Below are 22,045 nucleotides of genomic sequence, written 5' to 3' on the forward strand. Positions count from 1 at the left end.
CAGAATGCGAGGTCAGGTATAGCAAAAGTTAGGGCAGACGGCAGAGGTTTATCACGGGTCACAAGCAAGAGGTCAGGGTAGGCGGCAGGCAAATATAGTTAAAGGTACAGGCAGAGTTCAATCGAAGGAAATCCAAACAAAGTATGGCTAGCAATCTAGAAAGGAACCTAAATGCTCAGGCAAGGTAGTAGTGTGATTGAAACCCTCTTATAACCTAGAAAATCTGGCATATTATTTGTAGGAGTGTCAGCAAGCGCAAGCACTAAAAAGTGAAGGAGGAGAGCGGCAGTGATGGAGAGTGCGTCCAGTACGAAGAGACAGAAGGACTCAGCCAGAAGCCATAGAACGCCATAGAACGTCGGATCTGTGGCCGTTTATATGCATTGATTCGAGTGTACATGTTTTTTTAGGTAGGTTAGGATAATTGCCACAAAAAATTGCTGAAAGAGGTACTCAGAATTATATCTAAACTGTAAAATGGGGCTCAACAATTACCGTACACTTTAATGTTTCTAAGATGTACTGGAACAAAGGGGTAGAAACCCTATCCCTGTCTCTAGTGAGGTGGGTCAGCCTTAATTGGGCCATAGACTTTATATGGGCTTGTACATTGCTCTTCATAGAGAGCCCAAAAACCATTACTCAGAGCAAAAGGGGCACAACACTCAAATCCATCAATCGGTGGGGGTGTACTGATATGTCACTATGAAGTTTTTAGAAACTTCTAGAACCCTTTAGTTTCATCATCAAGGTGGTCCATACATATGACTGGTCATCTATTCATTAAAAATGTCTATGGGGTCCCAGGTGCCAGGCCCCCAATAGTGTAACCAATAATATGTAGGATTGATGTAAAAACACCTTTAATGAAGACAGGTGGCATACAATTGCATGGAAAGTTACAAGCTATATAGTACGTGCAGGGGCACCGAAGCTGACACAAAGAGCTAATCATTTGTTACAAATATAGTTTACAGAAAATCCTGAAAGAGGTGAAGTTGGCAGCGAAAATACTACATGTTTTATCTTTTTACTGGGCACATGGATACAGTACAGTAATTTCTCTTGGCATGACCACTTGGCAGTTATAGGTGGTTTTAGAAGTGCACATAGAACGAATGAGAGAACATGTCAAAGCTGGTAAGAGAAGGAACACGTGTTTAGAAAGAACATTTGGAAGCTGTAATAGGGAGCAATCATCTTGTGCGTTAAAACAAGGGGCCCACCTGGGGAATAATTATGAGGGCCACCCTCCATCTATACAGAATATGTCCCCTATTAGTCACATAGTAATCTTTGTTGTTATCATTGTACACACAGGCCAGATCACCTGTAACATCTAACAGGTTATCTGTGATCATCCCATAAAAAATAGACTCTAGTGGAAAGTGATTGCTCCAAAGTCCCCTCCATATGGGGTTGTCTTCTGTTTTATTTTGGTAAATTAATTGCACATTCTTTACCAAATATGCCATATTTTAAGGTTAAAAAAATTCCAGTCTACCATAGGCACTGATTTTTTTTTAGCTTGTATTATAATCCAGAGCTGCATTTACAATTCTGCTGGGTGCTATTAGAATCATTCACAAAGCTTTTTGAAACACTCATGCCTAACAGCTTAGCTGTAAGGTAAAGTTCATTAATACATTAACAGGGGGTTTGCTATAGGGAGTGCAGGGGTAGCAGTCGCTCCTAGACCCTGGTGCCTGAGAGGGTCCAATTCCCTTCTGCTACATAAAAAGACACTCGAATAAAAACGACACATGGTAGGTCAGGGAACTACAAGTTACGCCTTGTCGCATCAGATTACTTTATACTGCCTGATTTAAAGACTACACTACCCAGAATGCAAATCACCAGAGCAAGCTCTGTGCAGACACTGAACAAGCAGGGAGTGGCCTCTGAACCTTTGACCACATGTTTAGTTCCCAGCTAAGTAAATACATTGCTCTGCATTTATAATATAGCTTATTTTACAAAGATGTCCCAAAGAGCAGATGTCAGAGATCGCTAACTCTAATAGTTTATTTGGATATACACGAAGGATGCTTGTCCTGGCACAGAAGCCTCCTCAGCCTGGGTGAGTGTTCTTGGTTCATATGTAAACACACCCTTGCTGCAAGAAGCTGTAACATAAGACATATTATAAAAGTTAATTAAAAACAAATTGGAGAAAAACTTTAGAACCCATTTAAAATAAACTCCTAATGAAAAGCAATCCCACAGCGACGTACAGTAGCTAGACTTTCCTTCACCCGGGGGCACAGATTCCGCTCACTACCGTAGTCCTGTATATGAATACCCTGGCAAGCCAGGGTCACATGTATACTAACTAGTGATCAATCATTGAGACAAGAATAGGTGACGAGGGGGATGGACAAAGTTCCTAGACACCCCACCTAATTGTCATACAATAACAATAGATAGTGATAATTGTGAGAATACCTCTTTAACCCCTTCCTGACAGTCGGAGGGGGGAAGTAACAGCTGAGACCGAAGAAAGTTCTAATCCTGTAATTTTGACTTCTCCGTCGCTATTGATCACGGCATCTAAGTCTGCTAGACGGAGGGGGCCCTCTGTTTCCCCATTGCCCCGCAAGGCGATCGGGGGGTACCGATGGGTTTTGATGGCAGCCTTGGGCCCAATGAAGGCCTAGAGGTCTGCCATGTTGGTGCTCCTATTGAGCCTTGTCAGATGCCAGGCTTAATTGGAAACCATTAGGCCCTGTTCACATGGCAGAATTTGCGTGGTGGGTCCCGCCGCATAATCCACCACGGAACTATTACTGCCATCGACAGGAATATTCCTCCCTCCCATTGACTTCAACGGAAGGTTCAAGCGGAATCCGCCCGAAGATCGAGCAGGACGCTTCTTTCAGCTAGTGGGAAACAGAAGCGTCAGACTCCCATTGAAATGAATGGGAGACGGAAATATGCGGGGGAATACAATGCGGATACAGCTGCAAGTTTCCTACATGTGAACATACTCATAAAAGTATCATATAATGCGATACATAAATATTGCAGTATATTGTTCAAGCGATCACATGTTTAACCCCTTAACGACATGTCACGTACTGGTACGCGGCAGCCGTTAAGGGGAAGTATGGAACGGGCTAATGGGCTGAGCTCCCTCCATACACAGCAGGTGACGGCTGTGTTGCACAGCTGACACCTCATTGCAAAGGGCAGAATCAAAGTTCACTTTGATTCCGCAAATTTAACACCTTAAATGCCGCGGTCAATCGTGACCGCCGCATTTAAATTGTTATAATCAGGGGAGTGCCCCCTCAAACACGCCATCGTGCCCCCCCCCCCCCCCCCCGCGGCACGTTTGGGCCGCTTACAGTGGATGTTGTAGCAGCCTGGGGGCCTATTAAAGGCCCCTAGGTCTGCAATATTTGTAGTAAACAAAACATTAGTATTGCAGTGTATCATGCAAGCGATCCAACGATCGCTGCTTCAAGTCCCCTAAGGGGGACTAATAAAACAAGTAAAAAACTGCTAAATATAGATTTTTATAATTTTCCCCAAAAAAATTCGTAAAAGTCCAAACTGTCACCATATAGCTTTATTTAACCTGCTCGGTAAACGACGTAAACATAAATAAATAATAAAAGATGCAAATTGCTGTTTTTTTTGTCACCTTAACTCTCCAAAAAAAAGAATAAAAAGTGATCAAAGAGTCGCATGTACCCCAAAATGATATCAATGAAAACTACAGGTCGCCCTGCAAAATGTAAGCGCTCACATCGCTAAATTGATGGAAAAATAAAAAAGTTATGGCTCTCAGAATACGGCGACACAAAACATATTTTTTTAGCAAATAATTGTATTTTGTTAAAAGTGGTAAAACATAAAACAAAACATATAAATTTGGTATCTCCGTAATCGTATCATCCGATAGAATAAGGTGAATATGTATTTTTTCCCCCTGATGGATGCCGTAAAAATAAAACCCCCCAAAAATGGTTTCATCGCAGTTTTTTGCCCATTTCACCCCACAAAAGTTATGGGTCTCAAAATATGGAGACATAAAAAAATTGTTTTCATTTTGTAAAAGCAGTAGAACATGAAAAAACTATATAAATTTGGTATCACCGTAATCATATTAACCCTTAGGAATCCAGTTGTTATGGAATTTATGGACATAAGCACCCTGCCTGCACAGCCCAGAGAGTCAAGAGCGGAGGAGGAGGATAGCGAGGTGTGGACCCAGTGGACCATACCGCGTAGCGGGATAGCAGCTGGCCAAACAGGTACAATGCAATGTCTATAGTCCAGAAAGGGTACCTGAGGCAATGTAGACAGTAGTGATGGATTCAGGCTAAGATGAGGCTACGACAGTAGACAGACACCAGGCAGGGGTGTGACACAATAGATGCAGCGGAAGACACAACATGACTCCAACTCTTGACGTTACGGTAGCACGGGATACAGGGTACAGGCAGCAGGAACGAGTAACACTAGGAACTGGAAAACACTAGGAGAACATTTGCAATGACAAACTTTAGATAAAAGAATAACGCTCAGACATGGATCAAGAGGGCAGAGTCCCTTTTATAGTCCAGCAGCATTCTGGGCTAATTGCAAATATTCTGCAACTGTGCGCGCATTGGCCCTTTAAGGCCGTGCACACGCGCGCCCTGCGCGAGACAGTGTCTGGACCAGGAAGTGAGTGCCGGCGTGTCTCAGGAGGGAGATGCCGCCAGGAACCCACTCGTCCATGGCCGCGGCCGTCAGAGGGTAAGTCAGCACGACAGTCTGCGGCCATAGACGTTACAGCGACTGAGATACAGGGAGTCATTGTCTTTCAGAGCCGCCTAGACCTAAGTAGCAAATCACACTCAGTGTGAAGTCATGCCCCAAAAATACACCAATTTTTTACGCATTAGGGTGTACTTACATGTTCCAAATTTTGTGTTTTGTTTTTTTTTGCTTTAGTTTGAGCTAAATGTGAGCAAGAAAAAAAGATTACACAATATTGACATGTGTTAATTCACCCTAAACTTGGCCGGTATTTTTAGGTGGAATAGGTGGTAACCCAACATGTTACAGAAGGTAGTTTGGGCCCCCTCAGGCACCAGGGCCTGGGTGTGACTTGTCCCCGCGATTGCACCCCTTATAGCTACACCCCTGATTTGACCTGAAGAAGGAGTCATCACAGTATTATATAATAAGCTGAGATTTTGCTTCATATTTTATAAAAAAAATGTATTGATTTATTCTTTGAAGCAAAAACATTATCGAGTCCCATAAAAGGATAAAAAATAGAGACGTGCAGAACACACTTTTCTTAATGTCATGTGCCCAGATTTTATATGCCAGAGATAAAAGTGAGTGCTTTTTGATGCACTCACACAGCTTTGTTATTGCGGATCCTCACTGGTGGCCGTAACAACGTCTGTTCTGTCATAACATGAACCATAAAAAATACCAGTAAAATAATAAAGTATAATAAGCCTCCATTTACTGCAAGATAAAGACCCAGCAGGAGGCATCTGCAATATTCACTAATGATGAAAAGAAACTTAAAATAATGTTTCCCAAACAATCGAGCGCTCGGAACATTGCGTTCTAATCCGAATGTGATTTCCCCTGTTTGTTTCTGTCAAGATTAAAGAATAAAGTGTGATATCTTGGTTATTAGGATAGCACCTAGTTATTTCTTGAAGACATTTCTTCCTGAGGACCGGGCTCCGTGCTTCCTTTTTTTAATAACTTCTCCTGTCTTAGTTTAGCAGATCTTCCTTCAGAGTCACACTGTTTAGTTTGGCCTTTAATGGTGATAGTCATTGCTCTGCAGGCTTAGAATTGTTTGAGCTCTTCATTCCGTCTAAAAAACATGATCCTGTAAGACCAGGGTGGGCTTAAAGGGGTATTTTCCAGTTTCACAAATGAATGTTATTTTTTTGTATAATGAAAAGTTATACAACTTTACAATATACTTTAAGTATCAATTCTTCATGGTTTTCAAGATCTCTGCTTGCTTTAATACATTAGGAGCCTTCATTGTTTACTTCCAGGGAATAAATCTGTCCTGTTTATGTAACAGACACACAGGTGATGGCTCGTTAATTTATTTATACATTTGTAAGAAGAATAATAGGAGGAACAGCACAACGCAGAGTTCTAAGAAAAGATGCTCCAGATTTTACAGGGAAAAACAAATATTTACTAAAACAGACATGTCAGGAGAGCCAACTGGTCCTCTTTAAAGGGGTTATCCTGGTTATTAAAATTGATGGCCTTTCTTTAGGATAGGCCATCAATATTAGATTGGCGGCAGTCTGACTATCAGCACCCTGCCAATCCAATATTGATAGCCTATCCAAAGGATCGGCCATTAATTTTAATAACCGGAATAACCCCTTTAAGTCCTAGTAGACTCAAGGATTTTAGCTGCTGAATTCATTAAGCCTCTGTTTGCAAGAAGTTTTTTTTTATCTAAGTTGTCCTTTCTTGGACCTACAAACAGCTGGCAGTGGCCCTAAAGTTGAATGTCATATGGGTTACCATTGTGATTTCATCTCATATGTCTACTGATGGTGGCATCCGCTTTAGTATTGATGGTACTAATGGGATGAACAAATATGTTTTCTCAATTCTTAAAGAGTTTTGCCCACATATGATTTGGGGAAAGGGCATTTCCCAATATACTGTATATTACTACTCAAGATCTGCAATTAATTAATTGCCGACTCGTATAATTAATCCCGTCAACAGTATTTGTGAAATCTACTGATGTTTGCATGTATTTACAGATGTATGCACAGATAAAGAATTCTAGGCCTTAAATTGTCCCAAGGCCGCTTGAGTCCTAGGTCAAACGGTAGGGCCCATGGCAGCCGGGACCCCTGGCAGCGGCACCATTTTAACTGTATTCAGGTTCTGCTCCGCCAGTCGGTATAGTAGGCCTGATGAAGCAGGCATCTGGTTGTCTAGCAACTGAATGCAGCCATCGGCAGGAGCCACCGCCGTTCAACAGGACGTGGCGCTGGGAGTACAATGGCAAATTATGAAGCCATCAACTCCCTGCTCCACTATTCATACTGTAAAGCCTGCTGTAAGCAATATAGAATATATAGCACGGCCCGGAAGGATCGCCTCCTTTTATATTGGGAACGGTGCTAAGTGGGAATTTATTTTATTTTTAGGAGTCACTATGGGGACCTAATACTGTGTAGGGAGGCACTATGGGGGCATTAGAAGGTTTGTGGAGGCATTATGGAGGCATTATACTATGAGAGGAGGCACTATGAGGGCATAACACTATGTGGGCGCACTATGGGGGCATTATACTGTGTGGGAGCACTATGTGGGCATTATACTGTGTGGAGTGCACTAAGGAGGCATCATACTGTGGGGGGGGGGGGCACAATGGGGAAATTATACTGTGTGGGTGCACTATCAGGGGCATTATACTGTGTGGGAGCACTATGTGGGCATTATACTGTGTGTGTTGGGCACTATGTGGGCATTATACTGTGTGGGGGTGCACTAAGGAGGCATTATACTGCGTGGGAGCACTATGCTGGCATTATACTGTGTGTGGTGGGCACTATGTGGGTATTATACTGTATGGGGGTGCACTACGAATACATTATACTGTAGGGGTCACTAAGGAGCCATTATACAGTGTGGGGGGCTCTATGGGGTCATTATTTTACCTCTTGCCAGAAAGGTGGGGGTCCACTTAGGACATCTTTGCACTGGGCCCACCAATGTGTTAAAATGGTCCTGATTGTCTAATCATAGTTAAGAGCGCCAGCTTCCTGTTTCCCCAGGAGATTCCAATATGTTGGTGAAACAAGTCGGGGGGCACGTTGCCAGTTTATAATTTTCTGTGTATAATTTCAGCACCTTAGCGTTGTCGGCCACCAGCGCTTCAAATCTTCAATAGAGACTGAGCGATCTGAGAATATGTACATAGCAGGTGCTACAGACACATATAAAGTACTTTACAGTGGATACATTGTTGCATATTACAATTGGTAACTGTTGTGTATATCAGTCACTCGCTCATTCCACCCCACTTTGTATTACACTTGTTATTACGTTGCTGTGGTGTTATCAGGAACATAAGTGTTATATAGTAGGAGATTATAAACTTATAATGATAGAGTACCGGCAGTGTTCAGAACTGGCTTTCCATCAATACACATTCTTCTTGTTGTAGTCATATTTATTAATTAGATACTAAGAAAAGTTATACTTTAATAGAGGTAGTAACAAGTTCTTTTGTGCCATTTAGGCTTATAGGACCACCGGTTTTTATACTTTTTATTCGCCACATTCAAAGAGCCATGACCTCATTGTTTTTCAGTCGACGTAGCCCTATGAGGGCTTGTTTTTTTGCTATATGAGTTGCATTTTTGCATTGTATCGGTACTATTTTCGGGTACATATAACTTATTGGTTAACTTTTATTAACTTTTTCTGGGTGGAGTAGAAAAAAATTCCACTATTGGTTTTTTGCCTTGTAAATTTTGCGCCATTCTCAGTTAAATAACATGTTACTTTTATTCTATGGAGTGGTACGATTATGGCGATACCAAATATGTACCTTTTTTATGTTTTACTACTTTTTCATGAAAAAATAATTGTTTTTATGTTGCTGCATTCCAAGAGACATTTTTTTTTCTTTTCTTTTGTCGATGTAGCCATAAAAGGGCTTGGTTTTAGTGGGACGAGTCATATTTTTTAATCGAACCATTTTGGGGTACGTACATATAAATTGTTGATTAAATTATCTAACTTTTTTTAGGGGGGGGGTAGAAAAAAAATGATCCCACCATTGATTTTGTGTTTTTTTACGTCGTTCACTATGCAGTTTAAATAATGTGATACATTTATTATACAGGTTGTTACGATTCCGGAGATGCTAAAGATGTGTATTTTATTTTTATTTTGTTTACACATTTGAAAATAAAACCACTTTTTAATTAACTTTATTAACTGCTTTGCCCACCACAGCCATTTTTAGGTTTTCCTTTTTATTTTTTTTCTCCCAGCCTTCCAAAAGCCATACATTTTTATTTTTTCTATCAATACAGTTGTATGAGGGCTTATTTTTTTGCGGGACGAGTTGTCGTTTTCCACTGCACCATTTATTGTACGATATAATGTACTGGGAGACTGGAAAAAAAATATTTGTGGGATGGAATGGGAAAAACTTGTAACTCCTCCACTGTTGTTTGTTTTTCATTTTTACGGTGTTCGACATGCGGCAAAAATAACATGTTAACTTTATTCTGCGAGTCAATACGATTATGGCGATGCCAAATTTATATAGATTTTTTTCATGTTTTACTACTTTTACAAAGAAAAAACGAATTGTTACAGAAAAATAGATTAGTGTCGCCACATTCTGAGGGCCAGAACTGTTTTTTATTTTTCTGTCGACTGAGCGGTGTGAGGGCTTATTTTTTGTGGGGCGACTTTTAGTTTTTTGCTGTGGGGGAACACCTTTAAAGGGGTTGTCCAGGCACGGGCCATTTTTTCATACTGATGACCTATCTACAGGATAGGAGGCAGCCAAAATAGCTAATTGGTGTGGGATCCAGGTGTCGGACCCCCACCGATCATATACTGATGACCTATCCTGTGGATAGGTCATCAGTATGGAAACCGGTTCGTGTCCGGACAACCCCTAATGCAGAAGGTTTATTTGTAGTCCTAGATTAAACAAATTGTGATATCACGTTGCGCCAAATGACAACTCCAGCTCTGCTACATCAGACTTCTTTTAACTAAATCAAGACAACTTATATACCCATATGTAGCATTCGGTCATTTTCAAAACATCATGCTTTAAGATTTAAATCATTGCAGTTTATAATGGAGTAACCTACTCGCATGTAACACGTTTATATATATATATATATATATATATATATATATATACATATATATATATATATATATATATACAGTGCTTCTTCGAGTCCTTGGTATAAATGTTCATTTGCTGAGTCCATGTAGTCACCTATAATTAAAAGACAGCACAGAAAAGTAGCGACATCAGCAGTCATTGCAGTGATTTATAATTCGCTTGCTGCAAAAAGCAATAAGAGACATAATAGGTAAGCAAATGAGTGCTGTGAAAGACAGTGACAAAAAGCAGCAATAATAAAAAAAAAATACAAGACAAATTGTCAGCATCACCTCTGAGACACTGTGATATGTCCTCAGGAGATAGAACATAAATTGTTTTGTTTGTGTCAGAAAAAAAACAATTTTGTATAAAAATTTGTTTTACAGAGATAAAAGTAAAATACACAAAAGAGAGTTCTGAATTAAGAGAGTGGCCCCCAGATTCAGGACCTCCATCTTCTATAGTACCATTAGTTAGACATTGTATATCACTGTTTTTAGATTACTTTATGAATGGGGCTTTTATATGGTCACTGTATGGCAACATTATTTGAGCACTGTATGGCAGTATTTTTTAGGTAACTAAATGGAAGTGTTATTTGGCCACCATATGGCACTGTATGTTACTTAAAAAAGTGCGCTGTATGGTATGATTATTTGTACACTGTATAACTGTACACAGGACTGACCTTTGGGGTGTGTGACATGTGCAATCGCACAGGGCGCATCTCCCCAGCAAGAGGAAGGAGGGGGTGCTGCACTGGCTGCCCTCCCCTTGGGTTTCTGAAGCGTTCGTCAGTCAATGTTCCCTCTAAGTCTTCGCAGCTCCTTAGCGGGGCAGTTAGGGAGCATGGCAATTCTCCATCAATGGTGGGCGATCTGATGACCAAAAGTAATACCTCCAGTAAACGCTAATGTAGCAACTAAATAAGAGAATAAGAGAACATATTTTAAATTAGTTTTAAATTACTTTTTTAAAATAATATAATATTACATGTACAGCAGTAAAATAGACGACAGTTATAGACACCAATTATAGGCTTCCATGAAAGAATCCTTCATTACACCACTGCCCCTATAGCTAGTGCCACACAGACCGTCTGCAGATAGCGACGCACAGCCACACCCTGTAGATAGTGCCATAGACCCCCTGTAGAGAGCGCGACACAGCCCCTGTAGATAGTGCCACACACATCCCCCGGCAGACAGCTTTACCCCCCTGTAGATAGCGACATGCACAGCCCCCCTGTAGATAGCGTCACACACAGCCCCCTGTAGATAGCATTACTACCCTGTAGATAGCATCACACGCAGACCCCAGCAGATAGAGCCACACGCAGCCCCCTGCAGATAGCACCACACGCAGACCCCCCTGAAGATAGTGCCACACAGACCCCCCTGTAGATAGTGCCGCACAGACCCCCCTGTAGATAGTGCCACACAGACCCCCTGTAGATAGTGCCACACAGACCCCCCTGTAGATACTGCCACACAAACCCCCTGTAGATAGTGCCACACAGACCCGCCGTATATAGTGCCACGCAGACCCCCCTGTAGATAGTGCCACACAGACCCCTGTAGATAGTGCCACACAACCCCCTGTATATACTGCCTCACAGCCCCCTGTATATAGTGCTACACAGCAATTCCCCCCTGTATATAGTGCTACACAGCCCCTCTCCCATTGTATATAGCGTTACACAGCCCGCATCTTCCCCTTGTGCATATAGTGCTAAACAGCCCCCCTCCTCTTGTATATAGTGCTACACAGCCCCCCTCTTTACCTTGTGTATATAGTGCTACACAGCCCCCTTCCCCTTGTATATAGTGCTACACAGCCCCCCTCCTCCCCTTGTATAGAGCGCTGCACAGCAATTCCCCCCTGTATATAGCTCTACACAGCCCCCTCTCCCCTTGTATATAGCGCTACACAGCCCCCCTCCTCCCCTTGTATATAGCGCTACACAGCCCCCTCCTCCCCTTGTATATTGCACTACACTGCCACCCCTCCCCTGTATATACTGCCATACAGTTCCTTAAAAAAATAAAATAAGATTGTGCTTACCTTGCCCCGTTCCAGCGACAGACGGAGCACTACACAGCCTCTCTGGCAGGACGCATGCGCAGACCAGCGTGATGATGTGACGTCATCAGCCCAGCCTGCGTGACTCCTAGCACCTTATATGCTGCAGGCCTAACGTGACCTACAGCCAGGGCCAGGCTTAGGTTGGATGGCGCCCTGTGTGGGACTCCCTATTGCCGCCCCCTACACAAACCAAAAATTAACCACATATATAGACACAGACATACTGGAACATATATACTGTACATACATAAAGACAGATATTTAGACATACAGGCAAATATCCATACACACATTCAAGTAAATATATAGACGTACAGACACATATACACACACACCCTGGCAGATAAATACACAGACAGGAACATATACAAAGACATAAAATGCACATTCACAAAAATATAAACCCAGTACAGATTGTAGCGCCCATGGCCGCGGGCCGTTGGGTTTACTCACCTCCCGACGCCCGCAGCCATGGATCTGTGAGCGCTGGCCTCTGTCTCCCTCCTAGGAGAAGCCAGCGCTCCTTCTGCTCCGTTCGGCTGGATCCCATAGGGTGCGCGCGCACGCTCGCGCCCGGCCTTAAAGGGCCAGCGCGCGCAATTAGGAAATCGTCATCACCATCAACTGCCACGATTTACTGGTCTATAAGAAGGCCCCTGGCCTTCTAATCCTTGCCTGAGCGTTGTTAGTCTTTCCCAGTCTGTCTCGCAAATGGTTCCTTAGTGTCTCCTGTTCCAGCTGTTACCCGTGCCCTGTTACCGTTCCTGTATTCCGTGTTGTTCCTGTGCCTACCCGCGTTCAAGTGCCATCTGCCACGTCAAGTGCCATCTGCCACGTCAAGTGTCTTCTGCCACGTCAAGTGCCATCTGTCACGTCAAGTGCCATCTGCCACGTCAAGTGTCTTCTGCCACGTCAAGTGCCATCTGCCACGTCAAGTGTCATCGGATACTGCCCGCCATGTCTGGCGCCACTTGCCGCACCTGCCTCCATCCGTGCTGAAGCCACAGCCACCGCCCGGACTATTTCAGGTACCCAAGCATACTGTCTACCATTTACTTCTGCTTAGACTGTGACCTGGTCAGCTGCCTCCCCGCTACGGCGGAGCGGCCTAGTGGGTCCACATACCCTGTGCCCGTGACAGTACGCTCAGGCCATGGAACCCGCTGGCCAGCCCAAGACCCCAGTACAGAAGATTCAGACAGAGATGCATGACCTACGCACACGTCAGGATCAACTCCTTGAGGCGGTGAATTCTATCCTGGTCCGCCTGTATCTACTCGCTGTTCCACCCCCGGTTCTTCCCCCTGAAGCTGTTGCCGTGCCACTGCCTGTTGCTCCCCCTCTTTGTTCCGGATCCTCAGTTACTCTGCCTCTTCCTCCTCGCTACGACGGTGACCCCAGAGCATGTAGAGGATTTCTCAACCAATGCACGGTGCATTTTAGGCTACGGCCTCATCTCTTCCCCTCCGAGGAGGCCAAAGTGGCATTTATTATCTCCCTCCTCGCTGGCAAGGCCCTCGCATGGGCAAACCCAATCTTGGAGCAACAAGGACCTGTATCCGCGGACCTAGCCTTGTTCCTTCAGTCCTTTCGTGCCGTGTTCGAGGAGCCGGGTCGAACATCCTCTGCCGCAGCCACTCTGCTGACCCTCAAGCAAGAGGGCTCCACAGTAGGGGAGTATGCTATCTCCTTCCGTACCCTAGCAGCCGAGCTGGCATGGAACAATGAGGCACTGGTGGCGACCTTCTGGCAGGGACTGTCCTCTCACATCAAGGACGAACTGGCAGCCCGCGACCTTCCTTCTACCTTGGATGCCCTCATCCTGTTAGCCACCCGGGTTGACATGAGAATCCGGGAGCGCTCTCAAGAGGTTCGTCAGGAGAGCCGGGCCCACAGACCAGCACCCTCTGCCCAGAGACCACTATTGTCCACTCCTAGTGCGCTACCTGAGGAACCCATGCAGGTAGACAGAGTCCGGTTATCTGAACAGGAGAAGCAGCACAGACGCTCCTCTGGACTTTGTATGTATTGTGGCCTCAAGGGTCATTTTGTGCGCCAATGCTCACAGAAACCTGGAAACTCCAGTACCTAGGGTTGATTGGAGAGGAAACTCTAGGTGGAACGTCTCCAAACGTTAAAACCTCTTCCAAATTGTCGATACCTGTGGCCATCGTCACCGGACAGGCATCACATCCTTCCTCCGCCTATCTTGACTCTGGAGCGGCTGCCAATTTTATCCACCAGGATCTAGTGTACCGGTTTCAACTACCCACAGTCCGTCTGGAGAGACCCCTGGCAGTTGCTTCTGTGAATGGTCTATCGTTGCGTGATCCGATCATGCTCATCACTGAGCCGTTGACACTACGGGTCGGAGCTCTTCACTCGGAACAGATCTCCTTCCTGGTACTACCCAAGGCTATCAATCCTATCCTGCTGGGTCTGCCATGGCTCCGTCTACACGCCCCGACACTCGACTGGAGTTCTGGAGAAGTTCTTCAATGGGGTTCCAGATGCCATAGCCATTGCCTGTCACAAGTCCGTCCTGTTGTGCCTCCTCTGCCTCAGTCACTCTCCGATCTACCTTTTCAGTGTAATGGCAGGAAGGGGGTGAAGGGAAAGTGAGCCCTAATCTACCCACCGCCCTGTCCCTGCCTACTTGCAACGACCCGCCCTAGGCGACGGGGTACAAATGGGCGGCGGTCACTACGCTGTCTAAGTGCACGGGAGAACAAACAGGGAACACGCAAGGGAAGAGGCAGTAGCCCACGGAACGCCGCGAGGAAACGGAGCGGTGAACGAATAGTCAGGACCAGGATGAAGTGGAGTATACCAACGTGAGACGGAGAAGGAAGCAAGCCAGGGGCAAAGCGAAGCAGGTAAAGCGGAACTGCAGCAAGGCAGAAGCACGGCAGAAGCAGGCTGGAGCAAGCAGCAGAGAGGCCAGGAATCCAGAAGAATTACAAGCACTGAGGAAGAGAACACGGCAGGCAATAAAGGACAGGGGGCGGAGCTAACTCCGACTGACCAGGCCGCGATAGGCTCTCCCACTCCTGAGCCTGCAACCCTGGTTGGTGGGAGACGGTGTCAGTCTAACAGGTCTGGCCTCAGGTGTGGATTGATTAATCCCAGGAGTATACCTAGACGTAGTACCTGGCAGATCCCTAACACTCAGTATGCCAGTTTTGCGGATGTCTTTTGCAAACGAGAGGCTGAGACGTTGCCTCCACATCGGAATTACGACTGTCCCATTGAACTGGTTCCCAATGCTTCTCTTCCCCGTGGACGAGTATATCCTCTCTCCTTGCCAGAGACTTTATTGATGTCAGCCTATATCAAGGAGAACTTGGAGAGGGGTTTTATTCGAAAGTCTTCCTCCCCGGCCGGGGCAGGATTCTTCTTCCTTAAAAAGAGAGATGGATCTCTCCGACCCTGCATTGATTACCGTGGTCTCAATCAGATCACGGTCAAGAACAAGTACCCGTTGCCATTCATTTCCGAGCTGTTTGATCGCATACGAGGAGCCAAAATTTTTTCCAAGCTAGATCTGCGGGGGGCCTATAATCTAATCCGGATTCGCCGGGGTGACGAATGGAAGACGGCATTTAACACCCGCGATGGGCACTACGAATACCTAGTGATGCCCTTCGGACTGTGTAACGCTCCCGCAGTATTTCAGGAGTTCGTTAATGACATCTTCCGAGATCTCCTCTATACGTGTGTTGTAGTTTATCTCGATGATATTCTAATTTTCTCCCCAGATCTGATGACCCATCGGAGGCATGTTCGTCAAGTTCTTCTGCGACTAAGACAGAATCGCTTGTATGCCAAGTTAGAGAAATGCACCTTTGAAAAGAGGTCTTTGTCCTTCCTGGGCTATGTCATCTCGGATCAAGGCCTTAAGATGGACCCTGAGAAGCTAAAGTCTGTCCTGGATGGCCACGTCCTCAAGGCCTAAGGGCCATACAGCGGTTCCTGGGTTTCGCCAATTTATAAAGGCAGTTTATTCCGAACTTTTCTTCTCTGACGGCCCCCATCTCTACCCTTACCAAGAAGGGTGTGAATGCCAAGGTGTGGACTCAAGAGGCAGAATCCACATTCATTAGCCTCAAGAAAGCCTTCACCTCAGCTTCAATCCTCCATCACCCTGACGTATCTCTGCAGTTTTCACTGGAAGTGGACGCTTCCTCTGTTGGTGCAGGCGCACTTCTGTTCCAGAGGAGCTCCAAAAGGAAAGGCAGTAGTATGTGGCTACTACTCAAGACTGTTTTCCTCTGCTGAGCGCAACTATTCCATTGGAGATCGGGAGCTACTGGCTATCAAATTGGCCCTGGAGGAGTGGAGACATCTTCTGGAGGGCGCTGCTCACCCCATCCTGATCTTCACCGACCACAAGAATCTTACTTACCTTCAGTCTGCTCAACGACTGAATCCCCGTCAAGCCAGGTGGTCACTGTTCTTCACCCGTTTCCAATTTCTGCTCCACTACCGTCCCGCTGACAAGAATGTGAGGGCCGATGCCCTGTCCAGATCATTTGAGACGGAAGACACGGTGGAGTCCCTTCAGACGATCATAGACCCATCCTGCGTTGTCACCGCCAATCCTCTGCAGCTTAGAGATATCCCTCCGGGGAGAACTTTTGTTCGGTTGGCAGACCGAAAAAGAATTCTCCGCTGGGGACACTGTTCTAAACTGGCTGGGCACGCTGGTGTCCGTAAAACCCAAGACCTGGTCGCTCGTCACTTCTGGTGGCCCACGCTACCTAAGGATGTTCTGGACTTTGTCTCTGCTTGCACGGTGTGTGCCTCCAACAAAGTGACTCACAGCAAGCCTGCCGGCCTGCTTCAACCCCTGCCTGTACCCAGTGCCCCCTGGCAGCACATTGCTATGGACTTCGTCACGGAACTTCCTCTCTCAGCAGGATGCAACACCATCTGGGTGGTGGTGGACCGGTTCTCTAAGATGGCACATTTTATCCCGCTGACCGGCCTACCCTCTGCTCCTCGACTGGCAAGTCTCTTCATTCTGCACATCTTCCGCTTGCATGGCTTGCCTCTTCACATTGTGTCCGACCGGGGGGTTCAGTTTACCTCCAAGTTCTGGAGAGCCCTCTGTAAACTCCTGTATGTGAGTTTGGACTTTTCCTCTGCCTATCACCCCCAGTCCAATGGGCAAGTTGAGAGGATCAACCAGGTCATGGAAAATTACCTCCGCCACTTCATCTCTTCACAGCACGATAACTGGGTACAGCTTCTTCCATGGGCGGAGTTTTCATACAACAACCACACAAGTGAGTCCACCACTTCCACTCCGTTTCACATCATGTACAGTCAACATCCCAGAGTCCCTCTTCCTGTGTCGACTTCATCTCAGGTACCCGCTGCTGTCTCTGCATATGGGGACTTCCTGCATATCTGGCAACAGACCCGGTCCTCTATTTTGGTGGAGGTCGAACGCATGAAGCGAAAGGCAGATACTAGGAGAAGACAGCCGCCTCAGTATCTTCCGGGGACTAAAGTCTGGCTGTCCTCTCGGAACATTCGCTTGAGGGTGCCCTCATACAAGTTCGCTCCCAGGTTCCTTGGTCCTTTCGAGGTCCTGCAACAAATTAACCCTGTGTCCTATAAGCTGCGGCTGCCTCCTACCCTCAGAATCCCTAACTCCTTCCATGTGACCCTCCTGAAACCAGTGGTCCTGAACCACTACAGCAAGACCTCTAGTCCCACAGTTGCTCCCAGCGGTCCTTCTGATGTATTTGAGGTAAAGGAGATCCTGGACCGCAAGAGAGTAGGAGGAAGGACTTTCTATTTGGTGGACTGGAGAGGGTTTGGTCCTGAGGAGAGGTCCTGGGAGCCAGAAGAGAACCTAGGGGCTCCTGCTCTTATTAAAAAGTTCCTCTCTCACTCTGGCCCCAAGAAGAGGGGGCGTAAGAGGGGGGATACTGTAGCGCCCATGGCCGCGGGCCGTCGGGTTTACTCACCTCCCGACGCCCGCAGCCATGGATCTGTGAGCGCTGGCCTCCGTCTCCCTCCTAGGAGATTCCAGCGCTCACTTCCGCTCCGTTCGGCTGGATCCCATAGGGTGCGCGCGCACGCTCGCGCCCGGCCTTAAAGGGCCAGCGCGCGCAATTAGGAAATCGTCATCACCATCAACTGCCACGATTTCCTGGTCTATAAGAAGGCCCCTGGCCTTCTAATCCTTGCCTGAGCGTTGTTAGTCTTTCCCAGTCTGTCTCGCAAATGGTTCCTTAGTGTCTTCCGTTCCAGCTGTTACCCGTGCCCTGTTACCGTTCCTGTATTCCGTGTTGTTCCTGTGCCTACCCGCGTTCAAGTGTCTTCTGCCATGTCAAGTGCCATCTGCCAACGTCAAGTGCCATCTGCCACGTCAAGTGTCTTCTGCCACGTCAAGTGCCATCTGCCACGTCAAGTGCCATCTGCCACGTCAAGTGCCATCTGCCACGTCAAGTGTCTTCTGCCACGTCAAGTGCCATCTGCCACGTCAAGTGCCATCTGCCACGTCAAGTGTCATCGGATACTGCCCGCCATGTCTGGCGCCACTTGCCGCACCTGCCTCCATCCGTGCTGAAGCCACAGCCACCGCCCGGACTATTTCAGGTACCCAAGCATACTGTCTACCATTTACTTCTGCTTAGACTGTGACCTGGTCAGCTGCCTCCCCGCTACGGCGGAGCGGCCTAGTGGGTCCACATACCCTGTACCCGTGACACAGATAATGTAGTAGATTTCACATGCAGTCCCATGTCACACCATGGATAGCACACAGTGATAACTCCCTGAGTACAGATAATGTCGTAGATTTCACGTGCAGCCCTATGTAACACCACAGATAACACAGTGATAACTCTCTGAGTACAGACAATGTCGTAGATTTCACGTGCAGCCCTATGTAACACTACAGATAACACACAGTAATAACTCTCTGAGTACAGATAATGTAGTAGACGTTACCTGCAGTCCTATGTAACACCACAGATAACACACAGTGATAACGTAGTACAGATAATGTAGTAGACGTTACCTGCAGTCCTATGTAACACAACAGATAACACAGTAATAGCTCTCTGAGTACACATAATGTAGTAGATGTTACCTGCAGTCCTATGTAACACCACAGATAACACAGTGATAATTCTTTGAGTACAGATAATGTATTAGTGGTTACCTGCAGTGCTATGTAACACCACAGATAACACAGTGATAACTCTGAGTACATATAATGTAGTAGTGTTACCTGCAGTCCTATGTAACACCACAGATAACACAGTGATAATTCTTTGAGTACAGTTAATGTAGTAGTGGTTACCTGCAGTGCTATGTAACACCACAGATAACACAGTGATAACTCTGAGTACAGATAATGTTGTAGATGATAACTATACTCACAGGCACATAAACACACACACACAGAGGCATATATATATATATATATATATATATATATATATATATATAAGGGCAGCAGAGTATATTATGGTTAGCAGGGTATATAAGGGGCAGCAGGGTATATAAATGGCAGCAGAGTATATAGGGGCAGCAAGGTATATAAGGGGCAGCAGGGTATATAAGGGGCAGCAGGTTATATAAGGGGCAGCAGGATATATGGGTGGCAGCAGGATATTTTGATGCAGCATGATATATAGGGGCAGCAGGGTATATAGGGGCAGCAGGGTATATAGGGGCAGCTGGGTATATAAGGGGCAGCAGGGTATATAGTGGCAGCAGGGTATATAAGGGGCAGCAGGGTATATGATGGGCAGCAAGTTATATAAGGGGCAGCAGGATATGAGGGTGACAGCAGGATATATAGGGGCAGCAGGATATATAGGTGCAGCAGGATATATAGGGATAGCAGGGTATATAGGGGCAGAAGAGTATATAGGGGCAGCTGGGTATATAGGGGCAGTAGGATATATAGGGACAGCAGGGTATATAGGGACAGCAGGGTATATTGGGGCAGCAGGGTATATAGGGGCAGCAGGGTATATAAGGGACAGCATGGTATATAAGGGGCAGCAGAGCATATAGTGGCAGCAGGGTATATAAGGGGCAGCAGGGTATATAATGGGCAGCAGGTTATATAAGGGGCAGCAGGATATATGGGTGGCAGCAGGATATATAGGGGCAGCAGGATATATAGGGGCAGCAGGGTGTATAGGGGCAGCTGGGTATATAGGGGCAGCAGAGTATATAGGGGCAGCAGGGTGTATAGGGGCAGCTGGGTATATAGGGGCAGCAGAGTATATAGGGGCAGCTGGGTATATAGGGGTAGCAGGATATATAGGGGCAGCAGGGTATATAGGGGCAGCAGGGAATATAGGGGCAGCAGCGTATATAGGGGCAGCAGGGTATATAGGAGGCAGCAGGTTATATAGGGGCAGCAGGGTATATAGGTAACAGCAGGGTATATAGGGGGAAGCAGGGTATATAGGGGCAGCAGGGTATATAGGGACATCAGGATAGAAAGGGACAGCAGGATATATAAGGGGCAGCAGGGTATACAGGGCCAGTGGGATGTATAGGGGGCAGCAGGGTATATAGGGGCAGCAGGGTACATAGGAGGCAGCACATTTATCTTAATTTTATCTGTTCTACTTTAATATTGAACACACTTTTACAAAGAGACATAAACACATGCAGAGACAGAGAGACACACACTGTAACATATACACATACAAACACAGACACATACTGTAAATACAGAGACATAATGTATACACACAGAGACACACACTGTATACACACAGACACACACTGTATACACACAGAGAAACACACCGTGTATATACAGAGACACATACTGTATACACACAGAGACACATACTGTATACACACAGAGACACACACTGTATACACACAGAGACACATACTGTATACACACAGAGACACACAATGTATACACATAGAGACACACACTGTATACACACAGAGACACACGAATACACCAACAGACACAGACATATACACACAGACTACTCACCTTGCTGACAGGATCAAAGGCTTCTTGCAGGACGGGCTGTAGGCGGAACTTCCTCCTCTGCTTCTTGGCTCCATGTGTGTAACTAACTAAGAGCAGAGCACAGAGCGGAGGCGAAGCCCAGTGGTGCCCCCTACATGCTGGGAGGGTGCAGCGCCCTGTGTGCTCGCACTCCCCTAAGGCTGGCCCTGCTTGCATCCTATAGTATTCATTTGTATGTGCGTCCCGAGGACGCATATACAAGTGAATGTGGCTGTCACTAGCACCAGAGCCCCCTCCGGTGCTAGCGATGCCACTGCATCCACCCCCCGCTCGTGACAGTGCGCGGGCTTTAAAGTTTAGTTAGTGGGCGGACCGTGGAAGGTGCGCTGCCGCGCAGCCGCACACCTTATAGGGAACACTGCCGTAAGTGCAACGGGAACCGTAGCGGTTGAGGGCGCCCCCTAGCCCGGCCCATAACATATATATCGGTGGCATCGATAGCACCGGTGCTAGTGACTGCCACATTCACTCGTATCCGCGTGCTCAGGACGCAGATACAATTGAATAGTATAATGTGACCGGCAGCCTATAAGACACTGGGACAGAGTTCCTGCGTAGGCCGGCATGATGACGTCACTGCATCACGCTGGCCTATGCATGTGTCCTGTCTGGAGGTTGTGAAGCGCTCCGTCCGTCGTGGGAATGGGGCTAGGTAAGTAAATGTGTTTTTTTTTGGCGGCGGGCTATCTGCAATGAGGGGGATTGCTGTGTGGCATTATCTACAAGGGGGGGTGTGTATCTAAAATTGTGGGATTGCTGTGTTGCATTATCTACAAGGGGGGCTGTGTATCTAAATGGGGGGATTGCTGTGTGGCACTATCTACAAGGGGGGGCTGTGTGGCACTATACAGGGAGGAGGGCTGCATGGCACTATCTACATTGGGGGCTGTGTGGCACTATCTACAAAGGGGGGGCTGCGTGGCACTATCTACAAGAGGGGGCTGTGTGTGTGGCGCTATCTACAGGGGGCTGTGTGTGTCGCTATCTACAGGGGATGCAGCGGCACTATCTACAGGGCACAAAGGGGCATTATTACTGTGGGGGCACAA

The sequence above is a fragment of the Rhinoderma darwinii genome, chromosome 1 (assembly GCF_050947455.1).
Source record: "Rhinoderma darwinii isolate aRhiDar2 chromosome 1, aRhiDar2.hap1, whole genome shotgun sequence".
NCBI lineage: Eukaryota > Metazoa > Chordata > Amphibia > Anura > Rhinodermatidae > Rhinoderma > Rhinoderma darwinii.